This window comes from Kogia breviceps, chromosome 2 (assembly GCF_026419965.1).
Source record: "Kogia breviceps isolate mKogBre1 chromosome 2, mKogBre1 haplotype 1, whole genome shotgun sequence".
NCBI lineage: Eukaryota > Metazoa > Chordata > Mammalia > Artiodactyla > Physeteridae > Kogia > Kogia breviceps.
In genome coordinates, this window is record NC_081311.1 from 143,546,399 (window position 1) to 143,572,595 (window position 26,197).

General features: G+C 40.8%; 1 long non-coding RNA gene and 1 other non-coding gene across 3 annotated transcripts in view; both read left to right on the plus strand.

Moving 5' to 3' along the window:
• LOC131751597 (uncharacterized) overlaps positions 1-26,197 on the plus strand; it is an 82,611-nt gene that overhangs the window by 19,361 nt on the left and 37,053 nt on the right. For both annotated transcript variants that reach the window (XR_010839135.1, XR_010839136.1), the window contains one exon: positions 6,122-6,277. This is a non-coding gene — a long non-coding RNA (uncharacterized lncRNA). The remainder of the gene's footprint in view (positions 1-6,121; positions 6,278-26,197) is intronic.
• Positions 17,862-17,965, plus strand: LOC131751668 (U6 spliceosomal RNA). Its single transcript, XR_009334240.1, has one exon. It is a non-coding gene; the product is annotated as a U6 spliceosomal RNA (small nuclear RNA).

The following is a 26,197-nucleotide window of genomic DNA, read 5'->3' on the forward strand; positions in this document are numbered from 1 at the left end:
TGGAGGTTTCCATTTGGGGTGATGAAAAAGTTCTGAAGCTAGACAATAGAGGTGGCTGCACAACATTGTGAATATACTAAATGCTATGGAACTTTATACTTTAAAATGGTGACAGCCGTAAATGTTATTTGTATTTTACCACAGTAAAAAAATCTGAGACAGCAACAACAAAAATTTTAGGATGTATGTAGGGAAACTCAAGAGTTTAGTTTGGGACGTGTTAAATTTGAAATGCCTATTAGATATTCAAGTAAAGCTAGATAAAGGAATCTGGAGCTCAGGGGAAAGTTCAGGACTGGAGAAATAAATCTGGGAGTCATTAGCATAGGGATGATATTAAAAGACTGAGAATTGTGTGAGAACTGCCATCTAGGAAGGCAGTGTAGGGAGAGAAGAAAGGAAAGACTGAGCCTGGACTACCTTGATACTGGTCAGGAATAGGAGGAGGAGCCAGCAAAACAGGGTGGGCACACTGCTCCACAAAGCCGGAGGAAACGTAGGAGAACGTGACATCTCTGGAGCTCTGATAGAGAGCAGTTTGGGGAGAGGGGCACCAAGTGTCAATTACCGTTGAGAGATGGAGTAAAATGAAGGCAGTTGGATTTTGTGTGATGGAAGTCCCTGTGATCTTTACAAAGTTGTTTGTAGTTCCAAGTGGTTTTATGCATTACTCAAATATACTAGCTTAAAATATTTTTTTGGTCTATTAATTTCTCCAATAGATATATTAAAATTTTCCACCATCAATACAGATTGATCAGTTTTTATTTCTCCTTGTTGCATTTTAGAATTCTGTATTAAGAGAATGTGTTCTTGACTCTCATGTCTTGTTAGTGAATTGTGATTTTTATCACTTGGAAATAGCCTTCTTTCCTTTTAATTGTAATGACATATGTAGCTGGACTTTTTTTTAACTCCAAATTAAAACTTGGTCTTTTAATATGGGAACTTAACTCATTCACATTTTGTGTTGTTAATATGTTTAAATACACTCATGTTATCTTGGCTTACGTTTTCTATTCAGGTGTTTTTATTTTTGTTTTTTTCTGTTTCTTTTTGCTGTCTTTTGTTTGAGCAAGTTTTCTTTATTCCATTTTCTTCAGGGGTTGGCAAAGTTATGAACTCAGTTTGGGTTATTTAGATAGTTAACTTAAAATTTGAATTCTCATGGTTATACATGTTTTTTTATCAGCATCTAGAATTAATCCACCTTCATGTCTTCCCATTAAACAAGAAATTTTTACTCTGACTTCCTCCTTTTGCCTCTATAGGTGTAAGCAATTTACCAAGTTAGTTTTGTTCTAGTTAAGTTTTACTTTTTGTTTTGACTCAGTTTTTTCCTTTTACCCCATATTATCTTTTTCTTTGGGTTACCTTTTGTCATTGTTCTTTTGCTCGAGTGCATTTTTTTTTTTTTTTACAGTATGCAGGCCTCTCACTGTTGTGGCCTCTCCCATTGCAGAGCACAGGCTCCGGACACGCAGGCTCAGCGGCCATGGCTAACGGGCCCAGCTGCTCTGCAGCATGTGGGATCTTCCCCAGACCGGGGCACGAGCCTGTGTCCCCTGCATCGGCAGGCGGACTCTCAATCACTGCGCCACCAGGGAAGCCCTCGAGTGCATTTTTGAGAGCCATAATTATTTTAGAGATAGTGTGATTGTGGCAAAACTCCTGAATCCTTGTATGTTAAAAATGTCTCCAATTTGCTCTCACAGTTGATTGTGCATTTCACTTGGTATAGATTTCTAGATACAAAATCATTTTTCTTTCAGAATTTGGAATGTATTATGCAGGTGTCTTTAGCACCCAACATTGCTGATGAGAAGTCTGATGCTAATCTGCTTCTTCTCTGATCATAAGTAACAGAAACTGGCTGTGGCTAATTTGTGCAGAAAAATAATTTGTTGGCAGGCTATTGGGTAGCTCACAGAATTACCTAGAAGGCTGAAAATCAGACTTGGAAAGCCAGTAGGAACCAAGGGGGCAACAACCAAGGATACTCTGTAGGAACAGTCTGGTTAGGTCATTGCCACCAGTCTTTGTGGATATCACTCAGATTCAGGTCCTGGGTGGAACAGCTAACACTCAAACTGCCGAACCTGAAAGCGGGGTTATTTGCCAGGCACCCAATAACCACATGTGGTAGGCAGAAAAATGGTCCCAAAGATGTCCATGGCCTAACACTTGGAACCCGTGAACATGTTCCCTTAAATGGCAAAGGGACTTCGCAGATGTGATTAAGTTAGTTTGAGAAAGGGCGACTAGCCTGGATTATCCAGGTGGGCCCAATTACATGATTCCTTAAAAGTAGAGAAGCTCTCCCACCTGTGATCAGAGGGAGCTGTGACTAACACAGAAGCGTCAAAGAGCTGCAACGTTGCTGTCTCTGAGGATGGAGGAAGGGGACCATGAGCTAAGATATGTGATGGCTGTTGGTAGCTGGAAAATGCAAAACACAAATTCTCCCCTAGTCTCCAGAAAGGAGTGCTGACACCTTGAGCTTAGCCCTGGACTTCTGATCTACAGAACGGTAAAGTAATAAATTTGTGCTGTTTTAAGCCACCGTTTGTGGAAAATCGTTATGGCAGCAATAGAAAACCAGTACACCACACATTTGTAGTATTTCTTTGTCGTGATACTAAAGCCAGGGAGGCCTCACTCTGGCAGCAACCTGTGAGCATTTTGTTCCTTGTAGAGCTACCTTGTCATCTAACACTTCATCTTGGGTGCTCACTTCCTATCCCCCTCTGTCCCTGTGAAAACACTCCTGATGGTTTCTTTCTGCTAGTTTAGGGGCAGGGGAAGGCCATTGGGCCCCATGTTCTGAATACAGTTCTTTTTTCAAAAATATATAAATTTATTTATATATTTTTGGCTGCATTGGGTCTTTGTTACTGCACACGGGATTTTCTCTAGTTGTGGCGAGCGGGGGCTACTCTGTTGCGGTACACAGGCTTCTCATTGCGGTGGCTTCTCTTGTTGCAGAGCACAGGCTCTAGGTGCGTGGGCTTCAGTAGTTGCGGCTCGCGGGCTCAATAGTTGTGGTGCATGGGCTTAGCTGCTCCACGGCATGTGGGATCTTCCCGGACCAGGGATCGAACCCGTGTCCCCTGCATTGGCAGGAGGATTCTTAACCACTGCGCAACCAGGGAAGCCCCTGAATACAGTTCTTTAATAAATTATCCTGATGGTTGATTCAGAGCCTTCTGTATTATTGTAAATGTCCCTCTGAGTATGGAAACTCTGGATTTGCTCTTTCCATTATTTTAATCACTTATTTGGTTTGTTTTCTAAAGCCAGTTTGTGGATGTGATTTTTCCTCACTGTTGTAAATGTTGATTAACTTTTATCTTTTAAGTATTTCCAAACTTTCTGATAATAGTGCCTTTTCCTGTTTATCAGTGCCATGTGAATTTCTTTGGGGCTTCCCTGGTGGTGCAGTGGTTAAGAATCCGCATGCTAATTCAGGGGACATGGGTTTGAGCCCCTAGTCAGGGAAGATCCCACATGCTGTGGAGCGACTAAGCCTGTGCACCACAACTACTGAATCCCACACACCTAGAGGCCGCGCTCTGCAACAAGAGAAGCCACGGCAATGAGAAGCCCGCACACCACAACAAAGAGTAGCCCCCGCTTGCTGCAGCTAGAGAAAGCCCGTGCGCAGCAACGAGGATCCAAAGCAGCCAAAAATAAATAAATTTAAAAAAATTTTTTAAAGAAAACAGTAAATAAATTAATCCTTTAAAAACAAACAAACAACATTTTGCACCTGTCATTGTAAGAAAATTTGGGTGGAGGGGGACATGATCTTATGAGCTCATTTCACCATCTTGATCCAATTGTTGCCTATTACTTAGGCTGATTATTCTGAACCCGGGGCTCAGACAGAATCTGAAGGACTAGAAAGTTCCCTGAAGAGTGGGCCGTGTGGTCTAGTCTCAGCAGCATGGAGGCCCAGGAGGAAGCCACAGGAGTTGGGAGGACCCAGGTGGGGGTCGGGGAAGCCCTTTAACAGGAAAAGACAAAACAGACCTGAGTTCAAACCCTGATTTTGCCCCTTTCCGACTAGGTAACCTTAAGCAAATTTAGCCTCTGTGAACTTCAGTTTCTTCACTTTAAAATGGTGATAACACCAGCTATCAGACAAGGTTGCTCTAAGAATTAAATGAGACAATATTGGTAAAGTGCTTATCATAGGCTTGGCATTTAATAATATTGGGTATTTACTGAGTGCTTTTACATGGACTAATCTTGTTTAATCCTGATTTTAAAACCTATTACACAGATCAGGAAACTGAGGTGTAGAGAATTTAAGTAAGCTGCTTAAGGCTGTAATCATAAAGTGGCAGAAGAGGGATTTTGAACCTGGGCAGTCTGGCTGACATCTGCACACACACATCATGCTACAGGTTACCCCCATGGGCGAGGGCTATTGGGCGGAGTGCTCTTCTCTGGTGTTTAAAATTTCCTGTGTGGTTTTGGTGGAGGGAGCCAGATTCATTTTAGGAATTAGGAAGGGATTGAGTCAGCAAGAGAGGATTAAGTGGCCCCAGTAATAGGCAAGCTAGAGCTGGTAGGTCATTGTAGGTTACTGTTTAGTATCCAAGTTTGTTGGCTTATGTGCTTTTATTATGTACTTATTTTGTGGAGGTAACACATAATACATAACAGTAACATGCACATATCTTAAAGGCACAGCTCAATGAATTTTCACCTGTAAACACACGTGTTTACACCTGTGTAATCACTATCCAGATCAAGCTATAGAATATTTCTAGCCCCCTAGAAGGCTCCCTTGTGCTCCCTCCCAGTCAATACCTGGCCAAAGGTAACTATAGTACTAACCTCTGTCATTATGGGTCAGTTTAGTCTGTTTTGAACTTCATATAATCGAACATATGGTTTGCGTTCTCTCATATCTGGCTTCTTACACTCATCCTGTTTATTTTGATAAAGAACCAGATGCTTTGAATCTGAGCAGATGACTACATTCCATGAGCAGGTAGCTAAGCTCTGAGCGTGACCCCAAGGGCTCTGTACACAAGTACGGCCTTTTGTGCATCTCAGTAGCCAGCTGTGGGAGATGGGAAAGAGAAGGAAAACTTGCCCAGGCAGGGCTGCCATGGGCTCCACACCTGAAGGCTCTCAGGACGCCCTGGGCTCAAGGGTAAACGTTCTAGGTATGCTATGGGTATGAAGTGAATGTTAGTTCCTTTCCTCTTTCTGGGATTCCCCATGAGTCAGGTTTTGAGATGGGACAGCTGCCTAAGTTTGGTTGAGGGTGGCACGTTCTTTGCCCTTTTGCAGCTATAGTGGTGCATTGGAAAGCTCTGAATTGCTTTACACACTTGGATGCAAGTAATGTCCACACCTCTCTCCAGCCTCTGGGAACCCATCTTCTCAGGGTAGGGGCATAGCTGTCTTCCCTGTGAAACCTTGCCTTTCATCTCCTCCCATTTTAGGGTAATTCCAGCTTCTTTTCCTGAAAAGACAAGAATTCTCAAAGTCTGTAAATTAAAAAAAAAAAAAGACTTCCCTGGTGGTGCAGTGATTAAGACCCCATTCTCCCAATGCAGGGGGCCCGGGTTCCATCCCTGGTTGGGGAACTAGATCCCACATGCATGCTGCAACTAAGAGTTTGAATGCCACGACTAAGGAGCCCTCGAGCCGCAACTAAGACCTGGTGCAACCAAATAAATAAAATAAAGTTAAGTCTGGCTTTTTCTAGTTCTTAACCACGAAGAAGCTCTTAAAGCTCTTACAGCTGAGCATAAGAGCGTCCTGTGCCTCAGAACAAAAAGCCAGGTTTCCTTCCAGAGAGGAAAGGAAGGGGGAAATCACCTTTCCCTCTACCAAGTAAGTCTCCAACAGAAGTAAGAACAGGGCACAAATGACTACGTCAGTAATCTCTCTGGTCTCACAGCACTGGGTTCCAAATCTGCCCTCTGAGACTAACCATGGGGAAAACCTGGCAAAATCGCACTCTAATCCTCTCAGCCCCAGTTTTTTCTGCTACAAAATGGTGGCGATACCAACCTTGCAAAGTTGTCATTGGTAAATTAGCTATTTGTAAAGCTCCATACTTAGGGTCCTAATGAGTGTATTTTCTTTTTTTCTACAGGAGGAATCACATGCTTATGTGGAAGTAGGAACAGCTGAACTGGGTGGCCTGGATTACAGGGCTCCGAGCAGAGAAGCGATGCACTTTGCCAGGTAGTTGGGAAGCAGGCTGGAGCTCAGAGAGGCTTTTCTCCCTTTTCTTTATGGTTCCGAGCAGGTAAGTGGTATGACTTAGGAGGTACTGGGAGGTGGCCCTGTACTCTCAACATAGTGCCCAAACCTGACTGATCATTAGAATTTCATGGAGAGTTTAAAAACATTCCTACCCATCCACTTACTTTCTCCTACTCTGGCTGAGAATCTGATTCAGGAAAAAAAAAGAATCCCCAGGTGATTCTGCTGACTAGTAAGGTTTAGAGACCTGTTCTAAAATATATTCCTGCCTGAAAGTCCAATAGTTTATTTATTTTTTTCAGCTTTGAGGAAAGTCTTTAATATCATTGCCCCACACAGTGAATTTGGGTAAAAGAGGAAACAGATGGAACTTTAACAGGCAAGTCTGGAGCCTGAAGCTTCATGGGAGCCCCTGGCACCAAATAGAAGTGTAACAGGTCACCTGCACCCTTTCATGGCATTAAGAGCAGAAACGCAGTGCGTGGGTCTTGAGTTTTAGGAAAGTCCAATAGTTTAAAACATTTCCATATCATCTCAGTGGGGGGCATAAAAAATAGGACTGGGGGAGTCATAAGTCACCTTGACTACCCTGAATGAAAAAACTTTTGCTTTTGTGGAACTCTCTAGATTACATGAACCTTATCACATATATTGTACAGCCTACATCTTGATTTCCGTGACAAAATTTTCATCAGGGTAGAAGAACAAAGCTTACCAGTACCTTGTTCAAGTAATTGGTACGACCCTCATTTCCAAACACTAACTAAACTATACCTTTAATTGGGAATTTTTATTACATTAAAGTAAATTAGAATGATCTGGCATGTTTTTCTCTTCTCTTTAGCCCCTCCTTAGCTTGTTATTGAAGGCATATAAATAACTACCTCTCTAGGATGCAACAACTGAGCATTCTGATGAGAGAGAATGTAAAGATGATAGGTCCTTAGGACTGTGAGCTGGTAGCTGAGAATGTCCATTAGAAGTAGTTAGAGGGCTTCCCTGGTGGCGCAGTGGTTGAGAGTCCGCCTGCCGATGCAGGGGACGCGGGTTCGTGCCCCGGTCTGGGAGGATCCCACGTGCCGCGGAGCGGCTGGGCCCGTGAGCCATGGCCGCTGGGCCTGCGCGTCCGGAGCCTGTGCTCCGCAAGGGAGAGGCCACAACAGTGAGGCCCCCGTAACACACACACACAAAAAAAAAAAAAAAAAAAAAAAAAAAAAAAAAAAAGAAGTAGTTAGAATCCTAACTGCTAGATTAGGTCAGCACACGGAGAGAACGGGGATTAGAATTCTGATGGAAGATGGCTTTGGGGGATCAAACAAATCTAAAATTCTAGTAGTGTTTTATTACATATTGCTGTGATTGAAACCTTAATTTCGGAATTTGTAATTGAATTTGGGAGCATTGAAAATTTAGAGAGAGGGCAGAAATGAGAAAGGCTCAGGGAAGCCAGAGGACGTGGGCACAATACAAGCTCAGGTGGGAGATGAAGAGGGATGGAGTCAGAAAGTAAGAAGATTGTAGAAGGGAGAACAACACCAGAAATAACAATTATTTCCTTCAACCCTTTATGGTCCTTGCTGGGCAATTCCCATTCCAATTTTTCCCTACCTCTTGTTATTATTTCATCGTGGTAAAACAGAGAACCAAACTAGTTTCTTGAGGTAGTCTCAAGATGATTTAAGTAGAAGTCTAGGAGATGCTTAGATATAGCCATGTAGGAAAATAGCTACATGTATCAGATCACAACTTTGCCCTGTATTGTTTAGATGCCTTATTGGGGGTGGTGCTTATGGAACTTTTGCAGACAATCTGGAGTTTGGAGGGTGTCTTCATCACTCATATTTTTGAGAATTTGAATCCTGTCTGTGCTGTTCAGTGTATGTGTGTGTTGCATTTGTTTTTTTGGATTTGAATTCCTGTTGGAACAAAACTGGCTTATTGCTGTGAAGAGGTTTGATTTTTGGTTTTGCTGTACTTATAGAAAGCAAATGAAACCTAAAAATTAAGTTTCTTTGTTCTAAGTGCACCAGATTTATACCTTCTCAAAATGAACAGAGGCTTTACTGTTAGTAAATGACTATAAATCTTAATAGCATGTCATTCCTCCCACTTTAACTTCAACCTGTGCTCCCACTGGGTCATTTTTTTTTTGGCTGCGTCGGGTCTTAGTTGTGGCACACAGGCTCCAGGGCATGTGGACTCTAGTTGAGGCTCTTGAGCTCAGTAGTTGTGGCAAACAGGCTTAGTTGCCCCATGGCGTGTGGGATCTTAGTTCCCCGACCAGGGATGGAACCCGCGTCCCCTGCATTGCAAGGCAGATTCTTTATCACTGGACAACCAGGGAAGTCCCCCCACTGGGTTATTTTGAGGCATCTGAAGTAAATCTCAGATGTCATTTCATTTCTGCTGTAAGCATTTCAGCATGTGTCTCTAAAAGATATGGACTCTTTTTAAAAACATAACTGCATATTTGGATTAAGTGACTAGCAAAATAAAGAGGTCTGCTTGCAAAACAAAATATAACCACAATACCTTTATAACTCCCCAAAATATTGATAAAATTTCCTTAGTATCATCAAATATCTAATCAGGTTTAAATTTCCTGCATCATTTTTGGATTTTGCTGATTATTTCACTGAGATGTTGCTTAACAAATTCCTCTGTTTCCTGTACATCCTGTAAGCTGAGTGTTAGATCTGGAAGTTTAATCTGACTTGGCTTGGTTTTTTTGGCAAGAACACTTCATATGTGGCATTATATAATTCCGTAGGAAACATATGATGGTAACAGGCATTGATTATCATTGTCTAGAAGATTGTACATTTTTGACCGCCCTCAACTCAACCATCAAGCTATACACAGCCTTAGACACACCTCACATATACCCTCTCCTTTTTACAGTTTTTTTTTTTTTTCCTCATCTCTAAAAACACCATCGTCTATTAACCATCACTACAGATCCCTGCAGGTCAGGGTGTTCTGCCTGATACTCCACACTCGCTGTTTATTATGATAATTATGTATACTTTGCATCTGATGCTTACGTGTTGCCACTGGCCTCTGTTATCCCGAAATCTTACTCTTTCCATTGACACTAGGAAGATTAATTTTGCAAAAGCACCTATGATTGGTTTTTTGTTTGTTTTGTTTTTATTTTATTGAAGTATAGTTTGTTTTTTGTTTTTGTTTTTGTTTTTTGTGGTACGCGGGCCTCTCGCTGTTGTGGCCTCTCCCATTGCGGAGCACAGGCTCCGGACGCGCAGGCTCAGTGGCCATGGCTTACGGGCCCAGCCGCTCCGCAGCATGTGGGATCTTCCCAGACTGGGGCACAAACCCGTGTCCCCTGCATCGGCAGGCAGATTCTCAACCACTGCACCACCAGGGAAGCCCTGAAGTATAGTTTTTATTTATACATCTTTATCAGAGTATAATTGCTTCACAATGCTATGTTATTTCTATTGTACAACAACGTAAATCAGCCATGTGCCTAGTTGATTTAAATGTTGTATTTTTTTCTCCTTAGTTACCTATTTTATACATAGTATCAATAGTGTACTGTTTTAACGATTAGAAAATTGTTACTTGATTGTAAACTCATCTCACAGACATAATCTCCTTGGAAAATAATCAGAAGGTTCCATTAACTTTCAATATATGTAAATAAACATTTTCTCAATTCCCACCTATGGTGATATTGTTGGTGGTCTATTCAACTTCCGTCCCTCTCATGGGCTGACAGAGAGCCCACTTCCCATTAAAGAGGCTGACCACTTTCCAAAGTGCCTGGTTTCTGGGAAACTCTTTCTTTACCTCTTTATGAGGATACTGTCATCTTTGGTTCTTTACATGAGGTGTGAGGTTGTTATTTGGTGCTGTAATGACCATCCTCTGACCATAGGGAGCAGGCTAAAGGATTAACACCAATGTGCCCAGGATGATGGGATGGAAATGTGGGAAGAATCCAGATGCTCAGTAAGTCATTGAGCCACTGAAATAGCCAACCTTGCAAATGCCATACCTCCAGACTTCTTATGTGAGATTATAAAAAAGGGGTATTTAACCCACTTATAGTTGATCATTTGCAGCTATAAACAACACACCAGATATATTCAAATACACTTCTTTTGTGTTTCTGCTTACTATTTAAAGCCCTGATGTAGGGAAAAAAAACCCTATAGACTTTGACCTTGAGTTTCCTATAAAATCAAAGTCTCTCTTAACCACTCTAATAGAGCTAAAATGGTGATACACATAGCATAAATCATTGAATCATCAAAATAAACTTGTTTTGATATCATTTTTAAAATAAAATCAGTTTTTTTTTTTTTTTTGGTTTTTTTTTTTTTTTTGCGGTATGCGGGCCTCTCACTGTTGTGGCCTCTCCCGTTGCGGAGCACAGGCTCCGGACGCACAGGCTCAGCGGCCACGGCTCACGGGCTTAGCCGCTCCGCGGCATGTGGGATCTTCCCAGACCGGGGCACGAACCCGTGTCTCCTGCATCAACCACTGCGCCACCAGGGAAGCCCTAAAATCAGTTTTTTGATAAGATACAAGTTGAAAAAGCATACAGTAACTTAAAAGTGGAGATAGAGGCCTAAACGTTCTATGTTGGTGATAGGAATTAGAGTGGAAATATTTTCCAAGGCTCATTCTCAAAGCATATAACTAAGAGTTGACTTTGAGTGTTGGCAACAAAGGGAGACTTTGCTCCTATTATATTATGCTGGACATAGTACTCATATTAAGTAGGAGAACTGGAATTTCTGAATCTCCTCCTTTGCAACTAAACAATTCCCAAGTTTCAAATTGAATGCACAAGATTAGCAGGCAGAGTGATGAGGATTTAATTTTTTAAAAATAGTGTGATGTTTGAAATCTGTCTTAAGAAGCAGCTATAGAACCAAAAAAGTGAAGGATAGCTGATGATCTGTCTGTGCTTGCTCCTGCTTCTGTTTTTTTTAAATTGAGATATAACTGACATGTAACATTATGCTCCTGCTTGTATTTTGCATTCCCAGACTGTTATTTGGAAGCAAAGCTTCATTGATTTTTGGTCAGTAGATTGCACCTTTGTCCTTGCAGACAAGGTGATGACAGCAAGTGGTTCCATGAAACCCTTGGTAACAGACCTTCTTTGTGCTGTGTGAGGAAGCCCTGGCTCATAAGTGGATGACATCAACAGGCTTCCACCCACTCCTCTGGATTCCTCAGTGTACAGAGACTCATCAGTAATGACTTTCACTCTGAACAGCTGCCGGTCTCACTGGCTTCATTCACTGTGAAGATGGTGATCATACATCCCAGATTTCAAATAATCTGTCCTGTTTCAGACCATGTGTCAGGCCATCTGCCCTTGTGTCTGATTAGGAAAATATGATCACCTTAATTATGGCACAACCCCTTCCAACTTCTCTGCCTGCTTGGAGGTTTTCCCAACATGTCTCGTTGTTTGGAATACCTCTCAGGTGGTGTCCCTTCTCCTTTGCTAAATAAGCAAAATTACCCATGTGTTCAATGGAAATATCCTCTTTTAGGGATCCTGCCTAGAAGGGATTTCAACATAGCCGGTACTTAGACACAGTAAGGCAGAGCCTACCTCCCTATGAAAAGCTACCTGATCAGAATTCGGAGTGAGTTAAATGTCCATTAGCACAATAAAATTCAAAGCCTTTGAAAATGCATAAGGTGATACATTTAAGCAGGTGAGCATAGCTTATCTTGGAAAAGTCACAGAAAGGAAGAAGGCAGGGTTAGAATTCAGCTTTGGAGATGAGATAAGAGCAAAGGGTAACTTCAGAGCTCACTGGGGGCAGCCTTGCTGTCTATAGGTTGTGGGTCAGGCAGCAGGCTCACTGTTTACTCTGACACAGTGGCTTGGAGAACATACCAGAATCTCTGCTATCTTTGATGTCCTTAGTTCAGTGAGCCAGGTACAGGAAAGGTGCTAAGGAAATACTTGTTGAGCTGCATTGACAAGTAACTTTTTCTTTTATCACTGTGTTTGATACACAAGATAAATGCACTTGCAACCATCCTTCTGGTTCAGAGTATCAAAGCTGGTCTGAAATGCCATAAAGAGTGTTTGTACTTAAGGATAGTTATGAAGGTAGGACTTTGATTTTCTGAAAAAAATTTTTTTTTTACCTATGTAGCTAGAATATTAGAAATAAAATTTAGGAGGGGACAGACAGTCCTTGGGTGTAAGGAGATTGGTAATGGCTTGGGACAGCTGAATAAATATATTTATCTGGTTCTGTGGGCCTTACCCCTTTTCATAACTACCAGGTGTTTTATAGACACGTTTTTCTATGAAGTAGTCAAGCTGTAAACATATTGAATCCTGACTGATAGTCATGTCTTTAAAAAAAAAAAAAAGAAAGAAAAAAAGAAAGGAAAGGGAAAAGAGAAGCACTACTGTCATTCTCCTAATGGAAATACCTTTTGTCTCTGGAAGCACAGGACCAAGGGTGTGGACCATCACAGGGCCTTCACTCTACTTTCAACCCATCCTGATTATGGGCTTCCTGTAGGTCTGTCCCTTATATGTAACCGTGGTGCTCTGAGAGGAAACTCTGTACCCACTGCACCCCAAGCCCAATCTCACGTTTCTGTACAAAGAATGGTGAGTGCTCAGTAAATGTTTGTTGGGTAAAAAACATCAAATGTTTAGCAGTATTGGTGAACAGTGTAGCTTCTCCTTCATGTTCACAAGTTAAATCACAGGGTTAAATCTTTCACATCCAGGTGTCTTAGTATACAGATGTACACAGTAAGCATTTATGTCTGAGTGAGCAGAGCAAGGGCCACATTCATGAATACCATGGGAGCCTGTGGTGTTAACCTTCCCCCCATATCACCAGCGCTGCCTGCTGAGCAACAGAGATGTTCTCCTTCTCCCTTTTTTTAAAAATAAATTTTATTTATTTATTTTTGGCTGCACTGGCTCTTCGTTGCTGCACGCGGGTGTTCTCTAGTTGCGGCGAGTGGGGTCTACTCTCATTGTGGTGGCTTCTCTTGTTGTGGAGCATGGGCTCTACGTGCAAGGGCTTCAGTAGTTGTGGCACATGGGCTCAGTAGTTGTGGCTCTAGAGTGCAGGCTCAGTAGTTGTGGCTCATGGGCTTAGTTGTTCCGCGGCATGTGGGATCTTCCTGGACCAGGGCTCAAACCCGTGATCCCTGCATTGGCAGGCGGATTCTTTTTTTTTTTTTTTTTTTTTGCGGTACGTGGGCCTCTCACTGCACTGCTGTGGCCTCTCCCGTTGCGGAGCACAGGCTCCAGACACGCAGGCTCACGGGCCCAGCCGCTCCGCGGCATGTGGGACATTCCCGGACTGGGGCACGAACCCGTGTCCCCTGCATTGGCAGGTGGACTCTCAACCACTGCGCCACCAGGGAAGCCCTCTCCCACTTCCTTTCAAGGTCTCACAGGTTCATTGTAATACGTGGGAAAGGACCAGAGAGATTTTTAAGCCAAAGTCTTCATTTTATAAGTGAAAAAAATTAGGTCTGGAGAGATGGAGCGACTTACCCATGATCATATATAGCTCGTCTTTGGCAAAACCAAGAAAGAATCTGAGTCTCCTTGAAAGTCATTTTTCTTCCCGAAATATTTTAAAGTTTTATGTAAAAGATCTTCATTTCATGGCTATATATATGCCATCAAATTGTTGTTATAATCAATTACTCCTCAAGGAAACCCTAAAACCTTTTAGCTATTTAGTTCCCATTTGACACATTTCAGAATGTCAAATAAGAAGTTCTTACTGAGACATCAAGATGAAATACGTGACAAGCCAAAGAGGAGAGCCATAAAAAGATAGAAATCTTTAAAGCGGTTATCCAAAACACTGGTAATATGACTCCAATCCTTTGGGAACACTCAAGGTAGAAAGATGTAGGGCCTCTGAGGAGGGCTCAATAAGTAGCACCTGTCTTCCCCACCCAGGTTCTGAACAAATTGTGAAACAATACGAAAGGTAGCAGATGAAGGTCAAAATATCACCTTCCTTACTGAAAGAGGCTGAGTGGAGAGCAGGACTTAGTGTGGCAGCCAAGTGGGGTGTTAACTAAACCCCAGAATTAGGACGACCTTCTGGGCAGAACAAGTACAAGCCTGAGGGCAAGACCACTGCCAAGAGGAAGAAGAGGGGCCAGGCTAAACTTTTCCAGTGAGTGAAGAGTGTCGGTAAGTGGTGCCGGGAAAATTCCAGGACGTTACAGCTAGTTCAGGATTCTCTACAAGAGCAGAGAACAACCATTCTCCATGACAAAAAGGGGGTTGAAGATGGACAGGGAAGATATGTGATGAGGTTTCTCTGGAGGAAGATAATCTGAAAGCCCCTCCCACTCCAAAATTGCTTTCTCATGGAAAAGGCTTCACTCAGGAAGCTTTACACCTGCAGCTTGGAGGGTGCTGGCGACTGGAGTTTTGCTCCCACTTGGAAACTAAAAGGAAAGAGAATTCTAACGGTAGGTGCAAAGGAGAGGTGGCTGGACTGGGTTGGGAGAGAGAAAGAGAGAAGTGGGGCAGGGGCGGGGTGGGAGGAGAGGAGGAGGGGAGGAGGGGAAAGAGGGAGAGGTTGAGACTTCGTTCCTGTCCAACAGGGCCACCTAGAGGGGCTCTCAGGCTTTCAAGGGGAGAAGCTGGAGTTTTGACAAAGCTGAGGAAGTTTTAGCTAATCTAGGGAACCTCGGGTGAGAGGTCCCCAGCGATGGGGGATGGTGGGTGTCTGAAGAACCGTGAGCGCACTCTACACCAGGAAGAGGCAGCTTTTCAGTATACTAGCTTAGCTGAGAAAGAGAAGCCAGTCAATTAAGAACTCCCCCCACTCCGCCCTTACTTCTCCCTCTTCCCACTTTGGCCCTGGAATAACCATGTTTAGTGAAATGGAGCAGATAGTTGGAAACAGTAGGTAGAGGAAAGGAAAAGATGGACCTTGCCCCCATTCCCTAGTTTCTTGGCTGCACAAGGCCCCAGAGAATAAAGGGAAAAGTTTCACCTTTAAATCTGATTCCAGGAGTTGATTATTACACAAGATTGGGTATTCTCACTTATTAATTGAGACTGTTGGAGACTTAAAGTGGCTGTAGGACTTTTCATTACCTGGTAGTGATTTAAAACCAGTCATAGGATTATGGAGGTTTTCATCCAGGGGCAGGGAAAGAACATTCCCTCACTGGATAATTTTAAAAGAGACAGTGGAAGTAAAAAACAAAGTTGCTTTCTCATTTGAGTAAATTAGTTTCTTCTTCAAATTGAACAGCCTGTCGACTTTATTTTGTTGGTTTTTATTTCTCTTGCCCACCAACATACGATTGCGTGCGGTATCTCTACATTTATTAAGCATGCTGCCTAAACCAGCACTTGGGCCATTAAGAACACTGGGAACTCCAACTAAGCAAGGGCCCCATCCCACTGATGGCACTTGCTACATTTTCCCCATGTGGTGGAGTGCACGCACAGCAACTTGGGGCTACTTCTCTAGCAAGTTATGAACTCAAGCAGGAACATGATAAATGCATTCTAGCCAGTACAGTGGTCTTTCCATGATCTCTTTCTTTTCAAAGCACTCTCCCAGCAAATAGCATGCTAGTTAAACCTGTTGGTGAGTAAACCGGAGGAAATATGTTAAAGGACTCCATCCAGTCCTGCCCAAAGCCAGGCAGAGGAGGCCAACTTGAGTCCTCACCACCATCTCCCAACACCCTTTGTTGTTTGCTCAGAATAGTTTCCCCCTGTAAGACATTAGTGATTCCTAGGGCTTCGTTAAGAAGTTTCTTTATTATATGTGAAGTGATTGAAAACTGCCAATCATGAATCTGGCAATCCCCTCTCATGAGCTTCAAGACTCTTCTGATTACAATAATTACATTTTTATGAATATCCTACCTAGAGAGTAACAATTTTACTATGTCAGACTACACTGCACAAAGATGCATCAGTTTCATCTGCAATGAAAAATAGAGCCTAATAGCTCAGTTGTCTATTTATGATAGTCAAACGTCAAGATGCAACGTAAGTACTTCAGCTGAAAGAATTCTGATCATTATTTAACCTTGAGATGATAAGGGTGAAGGCTTGTCAGCTTTCATGAATTATTTTTTTCATGATTTTTGCTATTTTGATTTGATTTTTAAAACTCCGTAATTTAACACTTATTAACATTTGGATTCCACCCCACCCCTCATGATATGTAGACAAAGCACACCAACAAAAGGTTAATAGATATGATTGATAGTCAAAGGGAGAGGATTAGGTAATTGTAAGACATAATTATGTTTCAGGTAAAATAGTGCCAGTCCAATGAGTTTTCTTCTTGCCTAAGTTTCTTCAGCCATGATGCAAATAATGGACACAGTGTTTAGGTTTGATGAATACATATTATTTTAATGCAAAGAAAAAAACTGTTCCATTATTACAAATAGTGGTCAGTGCCAGTCAAAGTGTGCTCTGAGAACCCGGAGCATCAGGCGTCACCTAGAAGCCTGTTAAAGATGTAAATTCTCAGGTCCCCACCCTAGACTTGCTGAGTCAGAATCTTTGGCCATGGAGCACAGGACTCTTTCTTAACAAGCTCTCCAGGTGATCCTCTGAGGTTTGAGAACCACTGCTGTAGCATCTTGTAGCTATTCCCATTGGCTGCAGTGAGACGTTGCCAGTTGTGGACACGGCAGTCCCAGCAACACTGTAGGTGTTCCCTGTTAACTGCAGCAGTGTGCATTCCAGGGCAGCTTAAGTGAACAGGCTCTTTTGGTCAAATTCCTGAGTGCAGAGGTTCCTCTTAAGTGGATTTCTTTTCTTCTCTTTAAATCCCCAGATGTCACAAGCCATAGTTTCTTCCCATTACCACTCGTAATTGTTAGTTTATCTTCACTGGTAGAGGGATGTTATGATATCCTTTCAATGTCAAAAGATTTCCACCACCCTGCACCTCTGCTGATCCTTTGCCTTTGTTACAACCATTTCCCTAAAGTCATCTTGAGTTAAAAAAATTTTAACATCCAACATGATGCTCTTTATATTTCTTATGGCAGTACCATAAGAAATGCACTCTATCTTTTGGTAGCACTGTGAGTGAAAATTATTTACCGTAACTCACCAGAAAATGGTATAGGGAATTGTCAAACGTTGCAAGCACACTTAATTCAAGAAAACATGGTAGAACATACTTAGTACAGATGCTGATACTCACTAACCAGGACTGTGCGGTGCTGTCAGTGACACGGTTTTTCTTTGAGAGGTTAAGGTAGCTCTCGGTGTGAGGGAAATGTATCACAGAATTTGGTAATAGATGAAAAAGGGAGAGGGAGGGGAAGAAGGGAGTGAGGGAGGGAAAGAGATTGAGAGAGAATATTTTAATGAAAATATTTTAGAGACAAGTAGTAGTTTAGTGAATCAGCATGCGTGGGGCAATGTTAAATGGAGTAGAGTATGACAAAAAGTGAATGCCATCTTATGATTTAATCTTCGTATTACTTTATACATTCTATATATAAAAATATATTCTTATATATATGAATATATTCTTTTAAAGACCCAAATGCAAGGGTAAACAGTGATTCTAAATCCTGAATGTGCATCAGAATGACCTTGAAGCTTGTTAAAAATACAAATTCCCATGGTCATGGTTGCTTTGGCAACACATATACTGAAATTCAAGTGATATAGAGAAAATTAGCATGGTCCCTGTGCAAGGATAACATGAAAACTCATGAAGCATTCCATATTATTTTTTGAATTTTATTTTATTTAGTTTTTTTATATAGTAGGTTCTTATTAGTTATCTATTTTATACATATTAGTGTATATATGTCAATCCCAATCTCCCAATTCATCCCACCACCCCCCTCACTTTCCCACCCTGGTGTCCATACATTTGTTCTCTACATCTGTGTCTCTGTATCTGCCTTGCAAACCAGTTCATCTGCACCATTTTTCTAGACTTCACATATATGCGTTAATATACGATATTTGTTTTTCTCTTTTGACTTACTTCACTCTGAATGACAGTCTCTAGTTCCATTCACATCTCTACAAATGACCGAATTTCGTTCTTTTTTATGGCTGAGTAATATTCCACTGTATATATGTACCACATCTTCTTTATCCATTCATCTGTCAATGGGCATTTAGGTTGCTTCCATGACCTGGCTATGGTAAATGGTGCTGCAATGAACATTGGGGGTGCATGTGTCTTTTTGAATTATGGTTTTCTCTGGGTATATGCCCAGTAGTGGGATTGCTGGGTCATATGGTTCTCTTTTTAGTTTTTTAAGGAACCTCCATACTGTTCTCCATAGTGACTGTATCAGTTTACATTCCCACCAACAGTGCAAGAGGGTTCCCTTTTCTCCACACCCTCTCCAGCATTTATTTGTAGATTTTCTGATGGTGCCCATTCTAAGTGGTGTGAGGTGATACCTCATTGTAGTTTTGATTTGAATTTCTCTAATAATTGGTGATGTTGAACAGCTTTTCATGTGCCTCTTGGCCATCTGTACGTCTTCTTTGGAGAGATGTCTATTTAGGTCTTCTGTCCATTTTTTGATTTGGTTGTTTTTTTTAAATATTGAGCTGCATGAGCTGTTTATATATTTTGGAGATTAATCCTTTGTCCATTGATTTGTTTGCAAATATTTTCTCCCATTCTGAAGCTTGTCTTTTCATCTTGTTTATAGTTTCCATTGCTGTGCAAAAGGTTTTAAGTTTCATTAGGTTGCATTTGCTTATTTTTGTTTTTATTTCCATTACTCTAGGAGGTGGGTCAAAAAAAGATCCTGCTGTGGTTTATGTTGAAGTGTTCTTCCTATGTTTTCCTCTAAGAGTTTTATAGTGTCCAGTCTTACATTTAGATCTTGAATCCATTTTGAGTTTATTTTTGTGTATGCTGTTGGGCAGTGTTCTAATTTCATTCTTTTACATGGAACTGTCCAGTTTTCCCAGCACCACTTATTGAAGAGACTGTTTTTTCTCCATTATATATCCTGGCCTCCTTTATCATAGATTAGTTGACCATAGGTGCGTGGGTTTGTCTCTGGGCTTTCTATCCTATTCCATTGATATATATTTCTGTATTTGTGGCAGTACAATATTGTCTTGATGACTGTAGCTTTGTAGTGTAGTCTGAAGTCAGGGAGTCTGATTCCTTCAGCTCCATTTTTTTTCCCTCAAGATTGCTTTGGCTATTCAGGGTCTTTTGTGGCTCCATACAAATTTAAGATATTTTGTTCTAGTTCTGTAAAAAAAAAATGCCACTGGTAATTTACAGGGATTGCATTGAATCTGTAGATTGCTTTGGGTAGTAATTTTCACATTATTGATTCTTCCAATCCAAAAACATGGTATATCTCTCCATCTGTTTGTGTCATCTTTGATTTCTTTCACCAGTGTCTTATAGTTTTCTGAATACAGGTCTTTACCTCCTTAGGTAGGTTTATTCCTAGGTATTTTATTCTTTTTGTTGCAGTGGTAAATGGGATTGTTTCCTTAATTTCTCTTTCTGATCTTTCGTTGTTAGTGTACAGGAATGCAAGAGATTTCTGTGTATTAATTTTATATCATGCAAATTTACCAGTTTCATTGATGAGCTCTAGTAGTTTTCTGGTGGCATCTTTAGGATTCTCTATGTATAGTATCATGTCATCTGCACACAGTGACGGTTGTACTTCTCCTTTTCCAGTTTGTATTCCTTTTATTTCTTTTTCTTCTCTGATTGCCGTGGCTAGGACTTCCAAAACTATGTTGAATAGTAGTTGTGAGAGTGGACATCCTTGTCTTTTTCCTGATCTTAGAGGAAATACTTTCAGTTTTTCACCATTGAGTGTGATGCTTGCTGTGGTTTGTCATACATGGCCTTTATTATGTTGGGGTAGGTTCCCTCTATGTCCACTTTCTGGAAAGTTTTTATCATAAATGGGTGTTGAATTTTGTCAAAAGCTTTTTCTGCATCTATTGAGATGATCATATGGTTTTTATTCTTCAGTTTGTTAATATGGTGTTCCACATTGATTGATTTGCATATATTGAAGAATCGTTGCATCCCTGGGATACATCCCACTTGATCATGGTGTATGATCCTTTTAATGTGCTGTTGGATTCTGTTTGCTAGTGTTTTATTGAGGATTTTTGCATCTATATACATCAGTGATATTGGTCTGTAATTTTCCTTTTTTGTAGTATCTCTGTCTGGTTTTGGTATCAGTGTGATGGTGGCCTCGTAGAATTAGTTTGGGAGTGTTCCTTCCTCTGCAGTTTTTTGGAAGAGTTTGAGAAGGATGGGTGTTAGCTCTTCTCTAAGTGTTTGATAGAATTCACTTGTGAAGCCATCTGGTCCTGGACTTTTGTTTGTTGGAAGATTTTTAATCATGGTTTCAATTTCATTTCTTGTGATTGATCTCTTCATATTTTCTAATTCTTCCTGGTTCAGTCTTGAAAGGTTCTACCTTTCCAAGAGTTTGTCCATTTCTTCCAGGTTGTCCATTTTATTGGCATAGTGTTGCTTTTAGTAGTCTCTTATTATGCTTTCTATTTCTGCGGTGTCTGTTGTAACGTCTCCTTTTTCATTTCTGATTTTATTGATTTGAGTCCTCTCCTTCTTTTGCTTGGTGAGTCTGGCTAAAAGTTTATCAATTTTGTTTATCTTCTCAAAGAACCAGCTTTTAGTTTTATTGATCTTTGCTATTGTTTTCTTTGTTTCTATTTCATTTATTTCTGCTCTGATCTTTATGATTTCTTTCCTTCTACTGACTTTGGGTTTTGTTTGTTCTTCTTTCTTTAGTTCCTTTAGGTGTAAGGTTAGATTGTTCATGTGAGATTTTTCTTGTTTCTTGAGGTAGGATTGTATTGCTATAAACTTCCCTCTTAGAACTGCTTTTGTTGCATCCCATAGGTTTTGGATTGTTGTGGGTTTTTTTGTCATTTGTCTCTAGGTGTTTTTTGATTTCCTGTTTGATTTCTTCAGTGATCTCTTGGTTATTTAGTAACGTATTGTTTAGCCTCCATGTGTTTGTGTCTTTTATGTTTATTTCCCTGTAATTTATTTCTAGTCTCATAGTGTTGGGGTCAGAAAAGGTGCTTGATATGATTTCAGTTTTCTCAAATTTACCGAGGCTTGATTTGTGGCCAAAGATGTGATCTATCCTGGAGAATGTTCCGTGTGCACTTGAGAAGAAAGTGTAATCTGCTGTTTTTGGATGGAATGTCCTATAAATATCCATTAAATCTATCTGGTGTATTGTCATTTAAAGCTTGTGTTTCCTTATTAATTTTCTGTCTGGATGATCTCTCCATTGGTGTACGTGACATGTTAAAGCCCCACACCATTATTGTGTTACTGTTGATTTCCCCTTTTATAGCTGATAGCATTTGCCTTATGGATTGAGGTGCTCCTATGTTTGGTGCATATATATTTATAATTGTTATATCTTCTTCTTGGGTTGATCCCTTGACCATTATGTAGTGTCCTTCCTTGTCTCTTGTAACATTCTTTATTTTAAAGTCTATTTTATCTGATATGAGTATTGCTACTCCAGCTTTCTTTTGATTTCCATTTTCATGGAATATCTTTTTCCATCCTCTCTCTTTCAGTCTGTATGTGTCCCTAGGTCTGAAGTGGGTCTCTTGTAGACAGCCTATATATTGGTCTTGTTTTTGTATCCATTCAGCAAGCCTGTGTCTTTTGGTTGGAGCATTTAATCCATTCACATTTAAGGTGATTATCAATTTGTATGTTCCTATTACCATTGTCTTAATTGTTATGGGTTTGTTTTCGTAGATCCTTTTTTTCTCTTGTGTTTCCCACTTAAGTTCCTTAGCATTTGTTGTAGAGCTGGCTTGGTGGTGCTGAATTCTCTTAGCTTTTGCTTGTCTGTAAGGCTTTTGATTTCTCCGTTGAATCTGAATGAGATCCTTGCCGGGTAGAGTAATCTTGGTTGTAGGTTCTTCCCTTTGATCACTTTAAATATATTTTGCCACTCCCTTCTGGCTTGTAGAGTTTCTGTTGAGAAATAGCTGTTAACCTTATGGGAGTTCCCTTGTATGTTATTTGTCGTTTTTCCCTTGTTGCTTTCAATAATTTTTCTTTGTCTTTAATTTTTGTCAATATGCTTACTTTGTGTCTCACCATGTTTCTCCTTGGGTTTATCCTGCATGGGACTCTCTGTGTTTCCTGGACTTGGGTGGCTATTTCCTTTCCCATGTTAGGGAAATTTTCCACTATAATCTCTTCAAATATTTTCTCGGGTTCTTTCTCTCTCTCTTCTCCTTCTGGGACCTCTATAATGTGAATGCATTTAATATTTTCCCAGAGGTCTCTTAGGCTGTTTTCATTTCTTTTCATTCTTTTTTCTTTATTCTGTTCTGTGGCAGTGATTTCCACTATCCTGTCTTCCAGGTCACTTATCTGTTCTTCTACCTCAGTTATTCTGCTGTTGATTCGTTCTAGTGTATTTTTCATTTCAGTTATTGTATTGTTCATCTCTGTTTGTTTGTTCTTTAATTCTTCTAGGTGTTTGTTCTTAATTCTTCTAGGTCTTTGTTAAACATTTCTTGCATCTTCTCAGTCTTTGCCTCCATTCTTTTTCCGAGGTCCTGGATCATCTTCACTATCATTATTCTGAATTCTTTTTCTGGAAGGTTGCCTATCTCCACTTCATTTAATCTTTTTTCTGGGGTTTTATCTTGTTCCTTCATCTGGTACATAGTCCTGTGCCTTTTCATTTTGTCTATATTTCTGTGAATGTAGTTTTCATTCCACAGGCTGCAGAATTGTAATTCTTGTTGCTTCTGCTGTCTACTGTCTGGTGGTGAGGAACTTGTGTAAGCTTCCTGATGGGAGGGACTGGTGATGGTAGAGCTGGGCATTGCTCAGGTGGGCAAAGCTCAGTAAAAGTTTAATCAGCTTGTCTGCTGATGGGTGGGGCTGGGTTCCCTCCCTGTTGGTTGTTTGGCCTGAAGCGACCCAGCACTGGAGCCTACCTGGCTCTTTTGTGGGGCTAATGGCAGACTCCAGGAGGGCTCATGCCAAGGACTACTTCCCAGAACTTCTGCTGCCAGTGTCCTTGTCACCACAGTGAGCCACAGCCACCCCCTGCCTCTGTGGGAGACCCTGCAACACTAGCAGGTAGGTCTGGTTCAGTCTCCTATGGGGTCACTGCTCCTTCCCCTCAGTCCTGATGCACACACTACTTTGTGTGTGCCCTCCAAGAGTGGAGTCTCTGTATCCCTCAGTTCTGTCGGAGTCCTGCAGTCAAATCCCACTAGCCTTCAAAGTCTCATTCTCTGGGAATTCCTCCTCCTGTTGCCAGACCCTCAGCTTGGGAAGTCTGATATGGGACTCAGAACCTTCACTCCAGTGGGTGGACTTCTGTGGTATAATTGTTCTCCAGTTTGTGATCACCCACCCAGCAGTTACAAGATTTGATTTTATTGTGATTGCTCCCCTCCTACTGTGTCATTATGGCTTCTCCTTTGTCTTTGGATGTGGGGTATCTTTTTCGGTGAGTTCTAGTGTCTTCCTGTCGATGATTGTTCAGCAGTTAGTTGTGATTTCGGTGCTCTCGCAAGAGGGAATGAGTGCATGTCCTTCTACTCTGCCATCTTGAACCAGTCTCTGAAGCATTCCATATTTAAAAAAAATTCCTGGGTTCCAAGACGTATTTATTTTGGTAGGTCTGAGGTGGAGCCCAGGAATCTGTATGTAATAACCACTCCAGGTGATTCTGGTGCAGGTAATCCTTAACTTTCATTGTGAGAAACACTGCAAATCTCATTCAGAAAAAGCAGAGAAACACAAGTGAATGTGAGGCAGTAAGGTTGAACCAATTGCACATGAGTTGTACCTTCTTTGGATCCCAGTGGTTCAGTAAACAAAGCTTTTCGACAGCACATGTATTCTGCCTAGTTCTAAACTTATTTGTGCACTTGCCTCCACCCCCAAAAGACTGTAAGCTCCCTGAAACACAGTAATTATGTGGTATACTGACATTTGTATCTTCAGCTAGACTCACCCCCTGCCTTCTTATTGAGAAGATGCTCAGTAATATTTGTTAAATGAATGAAGACAATAAGGGTAAAAATGTAATTCAAAGAGTGTGATTGAAACAGAGAGGGGTTTAGTCTTGGCCTCCTTTCACCCACCAGCTAGTTATGAGACCTTAGAGTCACTTTATCTCCTGATGTCTCAGCCCTGCATTTGTTACATGAGAAATCAGTTTCTTCCTCCTTCATAGGGCTGCTATGGGGTAAAAATGATATAATGTATGTGAAAATTTCCTTGAAATTGCAGAGCCACTTGTTTCAATTTTTTAGAGTGTGACTGTCTTTTTTTCTAACCTCATTTTTCCTGTGAATGAATGCAAGGTTATATGACTGGGGCAAAGTATACAACATTCACTTCTGGCCATTGTGGGGAAGCAAATTCTATTATTTGGAATTTAAAAGAACTACATGACTTTTCCAACTTCAAGGAGAGTAAAAAAATAAATTCCATACTAAAAATTTATAATGTAAATGGAATAACTGCCCCACAAATAATGGGCAGTACAAAGGAAGGGAGGTACACAGGAGCAAATTAATTATTCACATTGATGTTTGATTCTGAGATGGGAACTTTCAGATACCTGTGTTTAATGAAATGATCTCTGAATTTTAGTGGCTCCCCTAAGATCACCATAAAAGGTAACAGTTATCTGATAAGATGAGCTGAAAAGTACAAGTATATAACATCCCTTTCAAAACTTTAAGGTAGAGATTATGATTACCCCTCAAGCTGTAAAGAACAGAAGAATTGAAAGAAACTAGGTCACTTACAAGAGGTGATGTGCCCTGGGTAGTAAATGCTGGTCCAGAACTGGAGCCAGTTTATATCCCAATGAGGAAAATAAGGACAATGTAGTGAGTTTTCCATGAAGCTATATTTATTCAGTTGAGCCTACTGTCTTTTATGTATGTACATGTCTATTATTTTAGTAACTTTAAAAAATTAAAGTATAGTTGATTTTCAATATTTTATTAGTTTCAGGTGTACAGCATAGTGATCCAGTATTTTTGCAGATTATAGTCCATTATAGGTTATTACAAGATAATGGCTATAAATCCCTGTGTTATAGAGTAAATTCTTATTACCTATTTTACACATAGTAGTTTGTGTCTGTTAACCCATACCCCTAATTTGTCCCTCTCCCCTTACCTCTCCCCTTTGGTAACCACAAGTTTGTTTTCTATATCTGTGAGTCTGTTTCTGTTTTGCATATATATTCATTTGTATTAGGTTTTAGATTCCACATGTAAATGATATCAGACAGTATTTGTCTTTCTCTGACTTATTTCACTAAGCATAGTATTCTCTAGGTACATCCACATTTCCACAAATGGCAAAATTTCATTCTTTTTTATGGCTGAGTAGTATTCCATTGTGTGTGTGTGTGTGTGTGTGTGTGTGTGTGTGTGTGTGTGTGTGTGTGTGTGTGTGTGTAGCACATCTTCTTAATCCAGTCATCTGTTGATGGGCTCTTGGGTTGCTTCTATGTCTTGGCTATTGTAAATAGTATTGTTATGAACATTAGGGTGCATATATCTTTTTGAATTAGCGTTTTTGTTTTTTCTGGGTGAATGCCCAGGAGTGGAATTTCTGGATAATATGGTAGTTCCATTTTTAGTTTTTAAAATTTTTTTCAATAGATCTTTATTGGAGTATACTTGCTTCACAATACTGTGTTAGTTTCTGTTGCCCAACAAAGCAAATCAACCATATGCATACACATGTCCCCATATCCCCTCCCTCTTGAGCCTCCCTCCCATTCTCCCTATTGCACCCCTCTAGGTCATCGCAAAGCACTGAACCCATCTCCCTGTGCCATGCTACTGCTTCCCACCAGCCAACTATTTTACATTCAGTAGTGTATGTATGTCAATGCTACTCTCACTTCACCCCAGCTTTGCCCTCCCACCCCATGTCCTCAAGTC